The sequence below is a fragment of the Cygnus olor genome, chromosome 6 (assembly GCF_009769625.2).
Source record: "Cygnus olor isolate bCygOlo1 chromosome 6, bCygOlo1.pri.v2, whole genome shotgun sequence".
NCBI lineage: Eukaryota > Metazoa > Chordata > Aves > Anseriformes > Anatidae > Cygnus > Cygnus olor.
The window spans coordinates 26128246-26146206 of NC_049174.1; the positions used below are offsets into that span (position 1 = coordinate 26128246).

Below are 17961 nucleotides of genomic sequence, written 5' to 3' on the forward strand. Positions count from 1 at the left end.
AACATGCCACAGGGATGGGTGGGTTTATTTGTTAGCACCTGAATATTTGCCTGTTAAATTTCTTCTTAATATTGTGAAGAGACTGAAGCAATCTTGCAGTAGAAGTGAAACTAACAGCCTGTAAGCATCTGTGGCATGGTGACATCGAGTTCAGCTTAAGGTTCTATAAAATATGATAAATGACCTGTTTGACAGGGGTAAAGGAAGAGTACGTATATGTAAGGACGCAGAACATGCCATGAGAGGGGTGAAGGGCAGGTATTTTCAGATGTTCTCGCTGGTTTGTGATGTTTGGTCACTAAAGATTTATTTCTGAAGTGGTTCTTTTTGCAGTATCAGTTGGGAAGTTTATTTAAATTGGATGTAACTCCTTTTGAGGTAACACTGAATTGTACTTCCAAGAATGTGCTGCATGGGGATACCACCAGCTTTTTTGTAGTTTTGTGTTTTAACTACATTTTTGTAGCAGAAAAGGATACCTGTGGAAGTCAGAGAGGTGGGGGGGAACTAGGTGAATGGAAATTGAAAGGCAGAGGAGCTCTGTATCTATTCACCTGTGAAGAATTAATTTATGGGATGGAATTATGTTTTGGGTTTATTTCTGGTACATTGTAAGCCTGTGCCTTTCATCTTAGCTGTTAGAGGAGTTGATTTCTGTTAGCCATCTTTGCAAAAGCTGTCTTTTTTCTCCATTTTCCCCATTCAATGTACGTGTTGTCCTGCTGAAATACCTATATAATGTTGTGGATATAGCAGGTGAAATCGAGCAAGTTTGAGATTGTCAGTATCTGAGTTGCATGGATGTTGGGTTTGTGTTGATTACCCTCTCAAGATGAGTTAATTGGCAGCTCTTCTTGTACTGGATTTAGAAGGTGGACATCACCTGAGTAAATTGAATACCATGGGATTGATATTGTGTGACCGTACTTGCTGTTTTTACACTCAGCTCTTTAGACTTTAGATCCTGTCGTAATATTGTGATCTGCCAACACTATTGCAAAGCAATCAGCACACAGATTTTTCAGAGGAGGCAGGGGGATGCATTTATGTGGTGTTAACTGTGAACAGTCAATTAATGCCTCCCAGCTCTGGGAACCAAAACACAAAAACCTGTATTGGTCAGTTCTTAATCTCATCAGTGAACTACACTGCCTGTCACTGGGCCACGTTACCATCTGTAGCTGAGATACCTCCTTCATTCTGTCTCCTCCTGTGCAGGTGACAAGAGAGGAATTCAGAATATCTTTTTTTTCTAAAATTGGAATTGTGTGTTGAAGAATTAATGTACGTACCAGATTTTTTTAAAGAAACTAAGCATGTATTTGTTAATGAAGCACAATGATTTCCTCATGCTGGAAACTTCTCAGCTTTGAAGGATTAGCTGTTGTAATGAAGAGCCTGGGGTCACAGTCCGGCTGGTTTTATCTGGGAAGGGAAGCGTCTGGTTGGGAAGTATCTGACCTCCAGGTTGCCATTGGTTGTTGAAGCTGTGATAATAGTTGATAATGTCAGAGGAAAAGTAAGTATAGAAGTTGTTAGGGCTATCATTGTCGCCTGGATTGAATCCAGGGTGCTTTTTGTGTTGACCTACCTCACAAATTGGGAATAAGCTACTGGCTTTTCCATTGAAATGTGTGTTATTCTGTGGATGCAATGTGTTTTTAGGTAAAGGTTGAGTGTGAGTAATCTCAGTGGAGCTCTCATCTTGAGGATGGCACCTTCTTCAGACCATAGGATTCCTTTGCAAGGAAGCAGTGGACCAGAGTTACTTTGGTTGTATGTCTACCAGTGTCATCACTTTCTTAACCCTTGGTGATTTTATATGAATACAGAAGCCCTCTTTTGGCAAAACGTTGGTGTAACCAAACAGAACCACTTCACTGTTGCATTTCATGGTATTTCCAACAGACCTGCAAGAAGCACAGGCTAAAGGAGTGGCCAGCTAAATGATGAGATTCTGCTGTTTAGTGTGGAACTCATGAACAAAAGATTAGCATGCACAATTTCATTAATACTAATGCAAGTTAAAAGCATAAATAACCTGCACGTCTGGAGATGAACTTCTTTATGCAGGGCCTAGTCTCTTTCCCATTGGTATAAGTACTATGTGGATCTGACAGACCTCAGCAGTTGTCTTAAAGGACACACAAAACTTGGGACACATTGCAAGGACAAATCTACAGTCCAGTGTCTGTAACAAAACTTAGAATGAATTACAGATAATACCATACCCTTCCCATGGAAACTGTAGTAACATCTGGTAGGGCTATGCAGATGATCACATCGCTGCTTTCTCTACCGTGTGCTTTTATCTCCAGCTTTTCATATCTTTCTATGTCATGTTGGTTTAATCATTAAAACAAAACCTCAAATCTGCAGCTATTGCCTTTAACAGATCCTAGGAGACTGGTCCAGAGATGTTACGCCACTTTGCCTGGCTAGCACTCCCTTGCACTTCTGCCAGAGAGAGCTAGGGGTCAAGGCTGGATCAATATCAACTCCAGTGACATTTTCAGATAAAAGGGCTAACTCTAAATCTCATGTTTCTGATCTGTTAGTTTTCACATGTATTATATAGAAGCAAGTTTGTCAGTAGGATTGTTCATACATGTGTGTACACCTCAGTCGTTTTGAGTGTAGCTATGACGTAAGTCAGTCTTTCAATTCTCAAAGAGAGTCAGGAGTATAAATTGCTCAAATATCATATATAAAGGTTGATGTGCTAGGGGCAAGCTGTTATGAATGAGAAGTATCCCATGGTCATGTGCTCTGGATTTGTGAAGCTTCTTGGGCTTGTGTTTATGTATTTTATACACTTTGGCTTCAGCACTTGCTGGGGAAGCACAGTAAAGTACCTCACTGAGCAGAAGTGGTGGTATCACATTTTCCTCTGCTAGGGCAAGAATTACAGAACTGTTCTTGAGGTAGGAAACTTTGCCTGAGGCTTACAAATAGCTTAGAATCATAGAATATCCGGAGCTGGAAGAGGCCCACAAGGATCATCAAGTCCATCTCCTGGTTCCGTACAGGACCACCCAAACATCAAACCATGTGTCTGAGAGCGTTGTCCAAATGCTTCTTGCACTTGGTGCTGTGATCGCTTCCCTGGGGGGCCTGTCCCAGTGCCCGACCACCCTCTGGGTGCAGAACCTTTTCCTCACATCCAGCCCGACCCTCCCCTGTCCCAGCTCCATGCCGTGCCCTCGCGTCCTGTCGCCGTCCCCAGAGAGCAGAGCTCAGCGCCTGCCCCTCCGCTCCCCTCGTGAGGGAGCTGCAGGCCGCCATGAGGCCTCCCCTCAGCCTGCTCTGCTCTGGGCTGAACAGACCAAGGGACCTCAGTTTTTGCTCATGTGTCTTTCCCTCCAGACCCTTCACCATCTTTGTAGCCGTCCTTTGGACACTCTCTAGTAGCTTTATATCATTCTTATATTGTGGTGCTTGAAACTGCGCACAGTCCTTGAGGTGAGGCCGCAGGACCAGGCAGAGCAGGACAATCCCTTCCCTCGACCTGCTAGCTGTGCTGTCTGTGCCTGAGGCACCCTAGGGTATAGCTGACCCTTTTGGCTGCCAGGGCACGCTGCTGACTTGCGTTCAACTTTCTGTCAACCAAAACCCCCAGATCCCTTTCTGTGGGGCCGCTCTCCAACCTTTCTTCCCCAGCCTACACGTTTCCAGATGGCCCTGTCCCAGGTGCAGAATCTGGTGCTTGCTCTTGTTAAATGTCATGTGGTTGGTGATAATCCAGCCCTTTGATTTGTCCAGATCTCTCTGCAAGGCCTCCCCACCACTGAGTGAGTCAACAGGTCCTCCCAATTTAGTGTCATCTGCAAGCTTACTTAGCATACCTTAGGTCCTGCATCAAAGTCATTTATGAAAACATTGAAGAGAACTGGCCTTAAAATGGAGTACTGTGGGAACCTCACTAGTGACTGGCTGCCAGGCTGATGTAACCCCATTTATTGTAACCCTTTGAGCCTGACCAGTCAGCCAAGTGTTCACCCATTGTATTATGTTTTTATCTATCTGTTTGCTGGACATTTTGTCCAAAATGATATTGTGAGAACAGTATCAAAAGCTTTGCTGAAATGCAAAAAGGTTAAAACTACTGGCTTCCCTTGGTCAACAAGTCTTCACAAATGCAGCTAATCATGGAGGTTGTCCTGCCCATCTGCTTTTTATGTGCTGGTTCTGTGGCCAAGCCTGGGAACTGGGTGCTTGAAAGTAGTCTCCTGATACTTCTTGTAAGCTGTTTTTTATATAGGATCCCTGTCCCAGTTAGAGCTAAATTGCTGTCCTTAATCAGCAGTCTTAGTAATGACCAAAGACTGCTTGGGGGAGATGAAATTTCTCACACCTCTTGTGTGGCTTTGAATTCCTGTGCTGCTGCTCTCATTTATTTGATGAGATTTGTTTTCAGGCTAAGCATGACGTAAGCTTAACAAGTGAACTGAGTTTGGCTGCTGTAATCGTCAGCTTCTGAAAAGCATCCATCCCTAGGTAACCGGTGAACCTACAGGATAGGCTTTTAGCAGCAATAACAGCATGAGACACGCAACCCTGCAGGATGAAAAGCATCCCTGCCCTTGCAGAACAGGGTTTGTGTAGTGTACCCACAGTAGCTACAGTTTCCATAACCATGAGATCTTATTCAAGTGTGTTCAAGTGTCTAGACTAAAGAGCACATAATTGTTTTTAAAGAACCTAGGAGCTAATGCTTTTGCAGGCTTAAAGGTAGCCTTACGTTGAGTCTCATTTTCCATATTCAAGCAATTGATCTTATCCTGGACTAGACTGATTATACTATCAAGTTCATTTCTGAGAGAAAGACATACTGATACAGATGGTGTACCCAGTTTTAACATACAGCTGTAGAACAAGTAACTGCAGTTACAGCCCTGTAAGTCAGGGGCATAAAGAGGACCTTTATTCTACACACAGGAGCAGACAAGTGCTGATTTGTTACTCCAGTATGAAGTACAGTTAATGCGTTGTGTGTACTTGGCTCTGGTCTAGCATTATGTTGCCCTTCTCCTTCATTATGTTTGGCTGGAGTATTTTGTTTGCTGCTCAGATACAGTGATGTGAAATAGAGCAAAACCAAACTGTAAAAAGTGTCCTATTTTTTGTAGTATTAAGGCAGCAAATGCTATATAATGACTGGGTTTCTTTTGCTTGCTGAAGGAATTAATTCTGCCCTGCTTGCTCTGTCAAAGGAGTCCTTTTGTTGCATTGTGAGAAGCAGTTTGAATCTTTTATTTGTTTATTCCCCCGAAGCCCAAGACTACAGACAGCCCTGGATAATCCTTGCTTGGTTTACAGTGTACGTGTAGCCTGCAGGGAGCTCGCTGCAGCCAAAGCTTTGAGGAAAAAATGCTGATGGCATTTTCGTTGCAGTTGGCCTTCTGAGTGAAGCCAGGTGAATCTTAGTGCACACAATACACTGTAGAGTAAGAGATAAACATCTTCATTCACTGTACAGCATCACTTGAAGTGCTTTTCTTAAGAATGGCAAAATAGCAGCTGGATTTCCAGACCAGCTCCTTTTTCTTCAGAGCTCTAACAAATGCTGTTAGATGCTTGCCATGGAAGTGTCTGGTATAGTTGCAGATATTAATGCTTGTGTCTAATGAATATTAAATGTTCTAGGATTTCTCTGGAATAGCAATTTGTTAGTGCTGGACACTTACATGCAGACATAGGAAAGACAAATTCACGCTTTTTCTTGCCTCCAAATCTGCTCCCTTTGACATTAACAGATCTATCTAGTGATTTCAATGAACAGGGTGCTCTGTAAAGTGCTGGCCGACTATGTGTTGTAATAGCCTTGTGTGGATGTTTTACGCAAGATTGCTCTAAGTCTTTCAGGGGGAAGAGGAGTAGCACTTCTATGTATGAAATGATGTCAACACCGTTTCTCCTAATGTCTCCTTTCTGCAACTGGCCGTGGCTCTTGCAGAGTTGTTGCTGCCCCCTCTGCCCCCCACATAGTGGGACCATTCCTCATGGATGCGGTGTGGGTAGGGGAAAGGTGCATCCGTCTTTCCAAGAAATGATGCACGTCTTCAGTATACATCTCTCCTGAGTAACGGCTCTCCAATCTAGTGGAGCTCTGGCTCATAATGAGACCTGACACTTCTAATTAGGTCTGCTTTATGAAGAAGGGGTCTAACTTTGTTCTTAATGATTTGATTTCTCCCACTGCACCCCCACCCTAATTATTACTTGTGAACATGAGAGAGCAGGGGCGGTCCTGGAGCCAGCACTGGAGAGGCAGGGGCTGGGCATGCTTCTCTCCCTCTGTAGCTCTGCCAGTGCATTTCAGCTCTGATTTACACTCCTGCTGTTTGAGCTTTGCGCTGGGCAGGAGCTGAATCTGCAGAGATTTCTTATCACACGAGCTTTTATGATGCAGAGAGACAATCACACTCCTTTGCACTCGAGACTTAAATAAGATCTGATCCTGAGCTTCCACAGGCAAAATGTTTATGCACCAGCTCCCTGAAACTTATTCTCTAGCCCCCCACCCCCTTAAGCTTCATACTTGTCTCTAGTGCTTTCCTCAAATGTGTGGTTTTTGTGACGTGCTGGCCCTTGTCTCGCTACGCTAGGCATTCTGCAAGAATCTGGGACTGGGTTGGTTCTTGTTTACACATATACAGCGTGCTCCTTGCTTACTGCTCCCTTCCATCCTGCTCCCTGAAGCCTATTTATTATTATATGTTCAAAGCAGTTTTGTCCCTGTTTCTGTCCAAACTATTTCTGGTTTCTGGGAGCGTCATATAAGCAGCCCTGTGCATGCTGTTGACGGAGCACGGGGGAGATCTGGTAGGATACTGGGGTACAGGGAAATTTTGTGACATAGCTGTGCTGAATCCTGCAGAAGAGTTCAAGGTGAACATGGAGCCTTTATTTTATCCATCTGGTCCTCATTAAAAACAGGATTCAAAACTGAGGAATTTGTTTGAAACTCTTGGTGGGGGGAAAGTGATAGACAGCCAAAGGGAACATAACCGGCAAGGTGCTCCGTCAGCTACAGTGGGAAATTCCCCTGTGGGCCTCTGGCATGTGTGGGAGGAAAACAGTTCAGTCCTTTCTGCTTGCTTGCCCCCTGAAAGGCTGGACCACAGAGCCGTCTAAACCAGCACGTTACATTCTCTAGAAAATGCTATATACTGCCAGTTTGAGGTGAGAACTTACCTGAGCAGTATTTGATGGTGTTCTGCACCCTTGGCCACTAATGATCCCACCAGCCATTTCAGAAAGCTCCCTTACGGCACAGAAGTGAGTTCTAGAAGATGGCACGCACTGCAAGTAGTGATGAAAGGAAACCAGTGTCTCATCTCTTAATTTGTGGGCCAGAATCTTCATTTTCTGTACCTATAATGCTTATACCACTGACTCCAGAAAAGCCTGAACTGAAAACAAGGCCTTATCTAGCAAGAGATTTTCTTTTGGCTTTATGCAAGTTCCAGTCACTTGTGTACCGCAGGGACTGGGAGGGGACAGCCTTATGCTTGCTTTTTCCATGATCTGATAGGGTTTTTTGGTATTGTGGATGGTGAAACGCTGGAGCAGATTGCCTAGAGAGTCTCAGTCCTTGGAGATTTTGAAAGCTTGGCTGGATGAGGCCCTGAGCAACCTGGTACAGCTCTTTGAGCAGGAGCTCTTGGACCACTCGACCTCCAGAGGCCCCTTTCAACCTAAATTATTCTATGATTTTGTTTTTCATTCAGTAGGAGACAGTAGTTATCTAAGATCTCCAAGTTAATCAGGTGTTTTTGACTCGGCGCTTTTATGGCCGTGTGTGTTAGTAAGCTAAAGACAAAGATTGCTGGTGTCATTTGATACCGTGCGTTCGCCTCTTACTGAGCACTGCAGTTCATCCAAGTGATAACGGTGCTAAAGGCAGAAGAAGAAAATGTGACCTCTGCTAACAGCACAATTCGGTGTCAGCATAAAACACCTGCAAGCCATGACAGAGGCACCTCTGAAAATGGCAACATGTATCTTGTATTGCCGATTAGCCTCTGCTGATTTGATGTTATACGAGAGCTGATGAGAATACTTCATTCTGGTTTTATGGATCTGCCATCAGTGTGGCTGTCAAGTTGCGCATGGGAGTATTTCAATAAAGAATTAAGCTGCAGATTATGCTTTGATTTTAATATGAAAAACTAAAGCTTGATATTTAAGCGTTGGATATATTCTAATTATTTATCGGCGGATCAGCTTGCTACATATTAATGGCTGAATCTGCATTTCATTCCATTTAATCTTCTTGCCATACTTCAAAATACCCTTTTTAAGTCTTCTGAACCTTTATTTTTAATTGTAAGCTTCTCTGGGTTGCTGAGCTCCGTGTTCCAGTTTCCCATGTAGGGAAGCTACACATTTTTGGACTCATTTTTTGACCCTTTTCTGTCATGTTTACAAAAGGAAGCTAAGTAAACCTGGTTTAAATATACTCTTTGTGCCCAAGGCAGGGGGGAACCTCCCCAGACAAACCCACCCGTGTTCCAGGCAGTAATTATCGGTGGCTCTTTGTGTGAATGGGAGGGGGCTTCCCGGGGCTGGCAGGGATTAGTAGGATCCTGGGTTTTAATGTTAAGAAACAAAAATAAAACAAAAACTACTAGAAAACAGAAAGGAATGGAGGTTCTTTGGGAAATACCCTATGTTCTATGTTCTGTCTTCGCGGGGTCTGTCTGACAGTGAAAACTTCAATTTAGTCTCCTATGTAAATGGAGGGTGTGTGGTAGTAGGGTCCCACGAATCTTTGCATGGGAAAGAAGGCATAGCAAACAGTTATAAAAATGAGGCTAATTTCTTGGACTATTGATTTTTTTTTTTTTTATTAATGCTGGTATGTGAAGGTGGAGTTGAAATTCATGCTTGCCAATTAAAACACCTGAACTTACTTGTTTTCAAACTCTGGAGCGAAGGGAGTCTAAATATAGTTGTGCGTCACGTGCAGTGCTTCACATGTGCTCGCTCCTCTGTTTGCTCGTCCGTCTGTAAGGAAAGGCAAGCACAGATGGCTGCTAAAAAGAACCAGATGATCTGCGAGTATGGTGGTGTGCTTGCAGGAGTCAGACTTGGATGGGCTCGAGACTGCTTTGATGTCACTGCTTTTAGTTCTCCGTTTAAATTCCTCATTTATGTTCTTCTTTTTTTTTTTTTTTTTAATTTTGTGGAGGGACTTATTTATGGGTTTTTCCATTCTAGCAGTGTGCTGCTTGACCTTTTGGTCATCCTTGTTAAAGAGTCGTTCTTGTTTGCAGAGCCTAAACGAGAACAGGACATGCATGGAGAAGTTCAAATGTGGGACTTGCCTAACTTTGTGAGAGACAATTACAGATTCCTCCTGCTGTAGTGCCAGAAGGGAAAGATCTTTGCATCCATTAACAGCCCCTTTCCTTCAAAGTAAATAATGCCATGAAGAGACCCTCACCAAAGGGGCAGCATGAGCATGGTTTCATATTTTTAGCTTGGTTGCGTTACCTTAGCAGGACAGGAGTTCCCCTAGGTGCAGGTGGTTATGCAGGCTGATGGTTCAGTGCTCTCTTCCCTGTCCGGGTTGTGGCTCCCCATCGTGGATTCTGATCTGGCAATGTTTGGGGAACCGGAGGGCTGTGCCAAGCTTTGTCCTCCCATTGCCCCTTGCTCTACTCCATTGATCTGTTGTGTACAGAAGCCCTAAGCCCTTTTATTAGCAATGGGTAGTCCTATGGGAACTGCGTGCTGTGCTTAAGGTGCTTCAGGTTCTTGAAGTGTTTCAGGTAGGCTGGAAGCTTCTGGGCTGGGTCCATCTCCTTGCTCCTTTGAACGAGGGTGCTGATCGCTGACTGTCACGCTGCCACAGCGACATGAACCACTGCCAGCCATTGTACAGCTGAGCTTCTCAGCTTCAGTCTGGGCAAAATAATAGTTCCTGCTGCTTGGAAGTAAAGCGCCGTGGAATTGAGGTGAGTCATTCAGGTGGCTCAGGTGACCCAGGTGATTTACTTAGGAGCCACAGATGAACCAGGCTCATCCTGCTCTCATGTCCTGGGGGAGCCCCAAACCTCTTCTCTGTGAAGAGACCGATAGCTGGTAAAGCAGTGGGCCATGTACGAGTCATTATCCCCAGACAAAATCTCATGCTTCTGGGGTACCTGCAAGCTCTCAGGGCTTTCATGCTTGTGCTTCCCAAAGGAGCAAAGTGATCCAGTGGGGCCCCCAAACTGTAACTGGCACTTTGGTTCATCCAGAGATGCCAAAGGTCTGTTGGAGTGTAGAATTTGACTTGGGGGATTGGAAATGACATTCTCCCACAACTTTTATTCCTTTTCCTTCTAGTTTTGGCTGCTTCTGGAAGCAATGTGCTGTTAGCTGCTGGCTTGGCCCGTGTTTGGTTTTTGTAAGAGCTGCTGACAGAAGGCAGTGCCCTGTGAGCATCCCACTATTTGCAGTTAAGGCAACAGCCGCCCATGTTACATGCTAAAAATTACTGAATTGGTTGGAGAAGGGTTTATGGGGCTTTCTTCTGCAACCCAGCCTGCTGACATTTTCTGAGCTGCTACTAGCGATATGCTTTTCTGTTTTCCTCCAGTCCATGTCTTTACAGACTGCAGTCAATTGTTTATGCAAATTTATTTTAATGTTAGTTCTTCATACTGAGCCTTCAGATAGTCTAAGCAATGCCTGGAAACAGCTGCTAATAATAAAAACTTGCTAATTTGGTACTCAGCTCTGCCTCCACTTTCACACCTCCTCCGTGCTATTACCAGCTCCATACCTGATAGTGTTTGAGTCATGGAGGTTGAGTGTTACTTACTGTGCCAACCGATAGTAAGCCTGCCTGTCAGAGGGATTATTAACACTTGGCTGCCTGCAGCATGACACTGACATGGGCACTCCTTCCGCTCTGATCCGTGGAAATGGAAAGCAAATGCAAAACAGTCTGGAATCCCCACTGCTGATCCTAAGCAATATTATAACTTACAATAATAATAAAAATGGCTATTGTGAAGTGAATGATATACAAGGACTTTTACTTTCCTCATTAGATTTATGCTGTCTAAAACATATTTCATTTTAAACAACTTATTCTCCCAACTTCATATACTCCTTATTGATACGTGTAAAAGGAGCAGTCATGTTCCAAAAGGTTTTCCGTATGAGCTTTGAAGTATTAACGCTAGAAAGAAGACCCAAGCCAGTTTAGTCTCAGTGCATCATCTCTGTAACGTTCGTTCCTCTGCCGCAGGCTTGATGCTATATCTGAAATTAAATGTGTTTAAAATCAAATACTTTTAGTTCTCTGACATCTCTCATCCTCTTTTGCTCTTTACTCTCTAGAATGTAAATTCTAGGTACATCTGGAGGCCTTGCAGTGCATGTGATGCAGAGTGCTTTTAATAATACTGAACTCAGGCTTTTTTGTTGTACAGCGCACTGGTGTTTTACAGAGCATTGTGTAGTTGGGTGAGAACCTGCAGGAGTTCACTGGATGAGAAGAAAATAATCAGTTTATCTTCTTGCAAAGCAGAAAGGATACTCTTCTGTACCTCTTCTGCTCCAAGTCATGCGTTTTTCTCCTGGGTAAGAATGCAGAGTGAGGAGGAGGTGACAAAAAATCATCTAAAATAGGGATTCAGTAGAAATGGGGCTACAGGAAATGAAGCAAACCTGAGGAAGCAGCCTCCTCCTGTCTTTGTTTTCAGTAGGTGCTTGAAGGAGCTTTTCTTCCCTCAGCTCTCCCCTGTCGTCGCTGTGGCCTGATAGCTGCAGATATTTAGCTCAGGGTGACGATCTTTATAGTGAACAGCTCCATCCTGGAACCCAGTATGGAGTTGCCAAGGCAGAAGTGCCTCAGAGTTCAGCCTGGCTTATTTATTTTAATTTGATGAATAACTTCAAAGAACCCTGTGCAAGATTAAAAGTGATCTATTAACTTTTATTGACAGTCCTAATTAATTAGGATTTATGCTCAAATGCTTTGCTGCTTGGTTATGCAGTTGGTTGCTTATGTGCTCTGTTCTGTTCCTCACTGTTAGGTTATTACAGTATTATGAATCCACTTTGTCTTGATTTCTCAGTCCATCTACACCTGAACCAATACCGGTTGCCTCATAACCTTGCAAGTCCCAGGGAGTAGATGGACCTGAAGTTTTGTGCCCTAGCCAGACAGTCTTCGTGCATTAAATGACACACCGTAATGTATCTGGACAAAAAAGGAGGTTTAAATTGGTCATCCTTGATTCATCCTAGATAGTTATCCTAGGATTTGAAGCCGTGTGTCTAGCAGCTCAGAAAATATTCACCAAAAAGGCATTCTTGGTGGGATGATTGGATATTTGAATTACCACTTGGATAAGACATGAGAGAGAATGTCACTTTTAACATCAAACTCTCTGAAGGGACGTTATAACAATAGAGGTTAGGGGTTCATGACTTCATTTACTAGGAAGTATTTAATTGAATTACTGGACTGAAAGTGATGCTTGCATCTTCCTTGCTGAGCATAAGAGTCGATCTGACATAAGGTGACATTTATTCATCAGTTCTCAGGATATCTCATAAAACCCAGCTAATGAAATCTGACTTAGGATTTTTTTTGCAGTCATTTCCATGTCTTCCCTTCTCCACCCAACATCCCAACTGCCCTTTGTCTTTTAGAACTTGATCTTTGTCTCTCCTTGGTACTTTCCAGTGCCCATTTCCATAGGCACCCCACTTTGTAGGGAAAGATACCACGGTGTTGGCTTGTCTGTGTCTCAGGCTCGGTAGTAAAAAGCCCTGTAATTTTTAAGCTTTACAAGTATAACCTTTAGGGTAGACTGTGCATCCTAAACCTGAAATGAAGTTAGGAACTGTTTATCTTCCAGCATGTGTATTTATGACGCTATTTACTACTTGAGGCCATATTTCACAAAGCAGAAACACAGGGGTGTAATGGAGGCTGCAGCAGCCTGGATGACTTCTGCTTACGGCATAAACAGCTTGCTGAAAAGGGCAAAGTTTGTTTCTGGGAGCTGAGTCTTATTATGGACTACACTTCACAGTTTGCAATTTAGGAGTAAAATGGAGATGTCATATGTGAAGGGAAGTAGCTCTCTACAGGACAGATGTATCAGTGCAAGAGGGAAGGGGTTGCTATCTGATGTGGCTATTTGATTTAGCAATGCAGTGATCTTTCAGGGTCATGGATGTACAAAATGGCTGTGCAAGCCAGACTTGCTGAAGGGAGAGGAGATAGCTTAAGCTGTTTAGAAAGTGATTCCTTATTATATTAACGAAGTGATGTTTTCTTTTATTTCCGACTTGATTCCTTTTCATTCTTGCGTGGAGGCAAGCATGCCACTGTGAAACCAGAAATCCGTACAGATAGAAATTAGTTGTGTTTAATTTGAGAAAATCCCCATCCATGTAAGACTGGGCAGGAGATTTTCTCTGCATTGGCATAGATTTGAGATTCCTCACGGTTTTTCAGAACTGTGATGTTTAGTTGTGATTGACATTGCCCCACCTAATGATTTCAGTAGTTTTTCTGAGTAAGTGAGGGTGGTAGGATGTCATCCAGCAGTGCTCAACACCTTTTTAAGTCCCATTCTCCCAACAGCTACTGCAGGTTGGCAGAGTAGTCTACGAAAAAGTGTCACTGCTAAGGGAAGATAAGTGATATATACATATGTATTTCCAGCAGCTGTGCAAACAGCTAAGGCAGGTTCTGCAGTCAGTGTTCCTAGCTTTTGCATGGAAACCTCTTCATATTTTACCGTCTCCAATTCCATTTAGGTCTGTTTTTGTTTTGTGAAGTCTGTAATGGCTATATGCAGGGTAAGATGTTTAGCTGGGTTGTAATTCTTGCTGGTATTCTTTGTCTCTGGTAAATGTGAATGATCCGGCTTGGCTTAACCTTCTTTCTTTAGGGCTAAGTTAAATTATATTACCTTGCATTTGCTGCAGCTTAAGAGCAGCACAAGGGCTGTTTCTGTGGCTCAGATGGTGTCTTATAACTTGTTAAGCTGAAATAATTTGATTGTGAGTCTGAGTCCTGAGGCAAATTCATCCTTCGTTTTACACGACAGACTTTGTCCTTGTACCAGAGAAGATCTTTTGCCTGCTCATAGCTGTGCTTATTCATAGCTTCCACCACCTCTTACAAGCTCTGAACTCCAATCTAAAACAGGTGATTTATGTCAAAATTAGCCTGCCCACGGTCCTACCTAATCCCTTTGTTTCACGTGTTTTGTGAGAAAGGTGGTCGCGGGGTCAGTCAAGCGGTAGAGGGACCACAGAGGAGCTGGTAGAACTCGGATCAGGTTCATAGAATTCAGGTCAGGTGAATCACCGCTATGATGGTCTGTCATAACACATTTTTCCAATTCTGATTTCCTGACTTCTTCTGACTCGTGACGCAGTAAGTAGCCTCATATGAGGGAAACTGCCAATACACACAGAATACATGGGAGACTACCAAAGAACTGAAATGCCCACTTGTGGCATCAAATTATTAAGTCCTGTTTGGGATCAACTTTCAGTTTGGGGTAGTTGCGCAACAGGCTTAGGTTTTACTTAAAGCACAGAGACCTGAGAGTGATTGTATAAGGGCACTGAGCCATGGGGAGAAGGCGAATAGCGCCATAGATGGGGGCCAAATAAGAATGAGTGAAGCAGGATTATGTTAATTGGACTGGTTAGGACACAAGGACTTGCATTTCTTAAGTGCTCTTTTTCTTTTAAAAGAAAGGGAGGAGGATTTTCATGCTTATCTTTTCTATAAATCAAGTCAGAATAACGGTAATTCTTTTCAACTATACTTTGCATTATTTATATTATAAGCTCTTTGGGAAAGATGCTTTTTTCTTCTTTGTAGCATACGAGTCTCCTGCTTGCTCGGGGTTTCACAATGCCTCTGAAATATGAATATCAATTTAGTAATCTAAAGTCATTAATGACAAAGGGAAAGAAGTTTCAACTATGTCTCGACTCCCCCCTTTGTATTTCCCCACCCCCCTGAGTATGATGTACCTACCTAATGATGATGATTTTGTCTGAGGGAGGAACGTAGAGGGAAGGTGCTTAGATCTATCTTAGGTTTTAAAGGACTTAGGGGGAGCAAACAAGCTTAGGGAAAACAGAAGCCATGCATACCGTTAATATTTTATAAGCTCTGGCATATTTTTGGCTTTGGAGCCTTTTTCCCGATGACTTCCTTCCTTAAGGCAATGATTTACTTAAGATGCAGCTTTGAAGGGGTGGGTGAAGAAGGCCCAAGAAATTGGTGTCTAGATTTGGAGCTTTACAATTTTTGATCAGGAATTCAAACTATGCTAATATTGGAAGCCATATTAAATACATATTTTTTCTTTCAGGCTCTGTTATCAAACTAAATGGAATCCATATACTTTGTTGAAGCGTGCATCAGATAGACCACCCTTTTGCTAAAACCTCTCCATGCTTATTTGAAATCATAGAAGGAAATCTGACGTGTCGGTGTCTAAAAAACAGCCAGGTTGAGTTCTGTGTTCACGTGCATTCTTCTGCCATTTGGTCAGGTTGTGATCTTTTCGGATGATCTGGACTCATGTGGTTCTGGGTGTTTTCTTTGCCTGATTCAAGTATGTGTTAAAAAATTGAGATAATCCCATCCATATGATACAGAAAGAAATTTGTGTGAAGTATTATTAGAAATAAAAAACTAAAAGAAGGTAGATTTAGATTAGGTATTAGGAAGAAATCATTTTCTACGGCGAGACACCGGAACAGGTTGCCCACAGAAGCTGTGGCTGCCCCATCCCTGGCAGTGTCCAAGGCCAGGCTGGATGGGGCTTTGGGCAGCCTGGGCTGGTGGGAGGTGTCCCTGCCCATGGCAGGGGTGGAACCGGGTGGGCTTTAAATGTCCCTGCCAACCCAAGTCATTCTGTGATTGAAAGGCCTTAGTAACTTCTGAAAGTTACCAAACAATTGTTCTTCACTAAAAGTAAAAAGAAATGACATATTGCTCTGAGGCTGGGTGTTTTTATTTTCCAACTGGTACTTAGAGTCCAAAATGTTTTCATAATCTGTTACCTACTGGTTTCTACTTTTAAAAGAAGAACATTTTTCCAGGTTACTGTTGAATTCACTGATCATCTTGAGTCTGTCTTCTCTATAATACTCCTGGGAAATGTAAAATGCTAATTATTCAGTTACTATATTTTTTTTTTTAATTCAGTGTATCAAAAGAGAGGATACAAAGGTGGCTTGATTCATGGCAAACCTTTCTCAGCAGAATCCCCAGGTTCCCCATCCCTTTCCCTTGCCAACAGTTGCAGTGTGATGCTGCAGAGAGCATACAGCCAACTCTTTAACTTCAGTAGCAGTTGTCCAGGAGCTCCTAATGCCATTGCCAGTCACACTTTCCATCAGCAGATGTGCCAAACCTCTGGTAACTGCTTGTAGATCTAGAGTATGCTTGGTAATAAAATCCAACTTTAGAGTTATCTTTAAATAAAACAAAATTCATCTGTATGCTTTAGTGTTTGCATATATGCCTTCTCAGGCTGTAGTAATATCTTCCTTTAAAAAGATGAAACATTTCTTTATGATAGAAATTCCTGGTCATCATTCTGATCATACCTGCTGTAGTTGATAATCTTTCTCAAGATGCATGTAGGGTATGGAATCGCTGCCCATTGCTCCCTATTATTCCTTCCATGGCAACCACCTGTGGTTTTAGACAGTCTAATCTCGTGGTTATCGGCCCACTGAGCATTTTTACAGTTTTTTAAATGGTTAACTAATTAAAGTCTATTAATTATGCATCAGGCCAGGCATTCTGGGTGGAAATCACTGATGTGTAATGTGCATAACACCATATAATTTCTGCAGCTGTAGTATCTGTGTTCTTGCATTAGCCTTTAACCAGGCAGATGAACGCCTTGAGGCAGAAGCCTTGGCTCTTGTTTTCTGTGGCTCCATGAAACTAGACTGATGGCCTTGCTTTTCTCCTTTTTCATCCGTAACTGCACATGTTGCATTTATTTGCTTGTGGGGGGGGGGTCTGCTTGGAAAGGTTTGGATGCCTCCAGTGTCTTGTAGGATGAAAGCAAGGTCTTGGGCTAGGCTGGACCTACATCTTCCCCAAGGCTCTCCAGCACACCGTACTGGCTTAACTTCACAGACCCAGCTATCCTAAGACCTGTTGCAAAAGGAAACAAGGCTGTGGCTCATCATTTTTATCTCTTTGGAGGTATTTTTAGGAAGCTTACGGCTGCAGCATTTCTGCCTTTCTCCTTCCCCAATGTGCTCTGGGAAACTTGAGGCAATAAGATGCTTACAGCCTTTTTGTAACAGTGCTTTGTCCTAAAAATGTCAGGATGCTCTTCTCTTCCTAATACAGCTCTGTGTATTAGTTGTCACCACTTCACAACTCGATGTGGCGCGTTACAGAAAATGAACAGCCCTTCAGGAAGCAATATGCGAGAGCAAGATAAAATGCAATTTCCTTTTGTTGACAGTGTTGCGTGGTACAGAGCAGCCAGCGCCTAGGTGAGCTACACTTAGTGATAATTACTGGGGTGGGTGAGGGATTTACACGGGGATGCCATTTGGGGCGTGCAGGCTGGAGAAGAAGATGCCTTTTGGGATGATGTCATGGCAGCAGATGGTGCCGATCGCTGGAAACCCGAACCACGCTCTGCTCTGTGGGGCTGGCGGCACCTGAGCAGTCTGCGCAGCACTCCTGGCCTGCCTGGGTGAAAAGCAGCTGTCCATTTAAAGGCTTCAGATTCCCGCTGTGCCTCTTAATTCACTTCATTCGAAGAAGACATAGACAGTTGAGGTAAAACAAAACCATGTATTGATTCCCCAGGTATCAGCTTTTTCACTTGGGTTTTGGCAAATAAAGCCGAGCCCTGGCCAGCAGATGTCTCCCTGGGAGCTCAGTTTAGCATGGGCTTCAGTAGCTGCTCCTGCGCAGCACTGCTGGGTACT

At 43.3% G+C, this 17961-nt stretch overlaps 1 protein-coding gene across 33 annotated transcripts in view; it reads left to right on the forward strand.

Moving 5' to 3' along the window:
- Window positions 1–17961, forward strand: part of CLASP1 (cytoplasmic linker associated protein 1) — a 164232-nt gene that overhangs the window by 45621 nt on the left and 100650 nt on the right. The window lies entirely within an intron of this gene.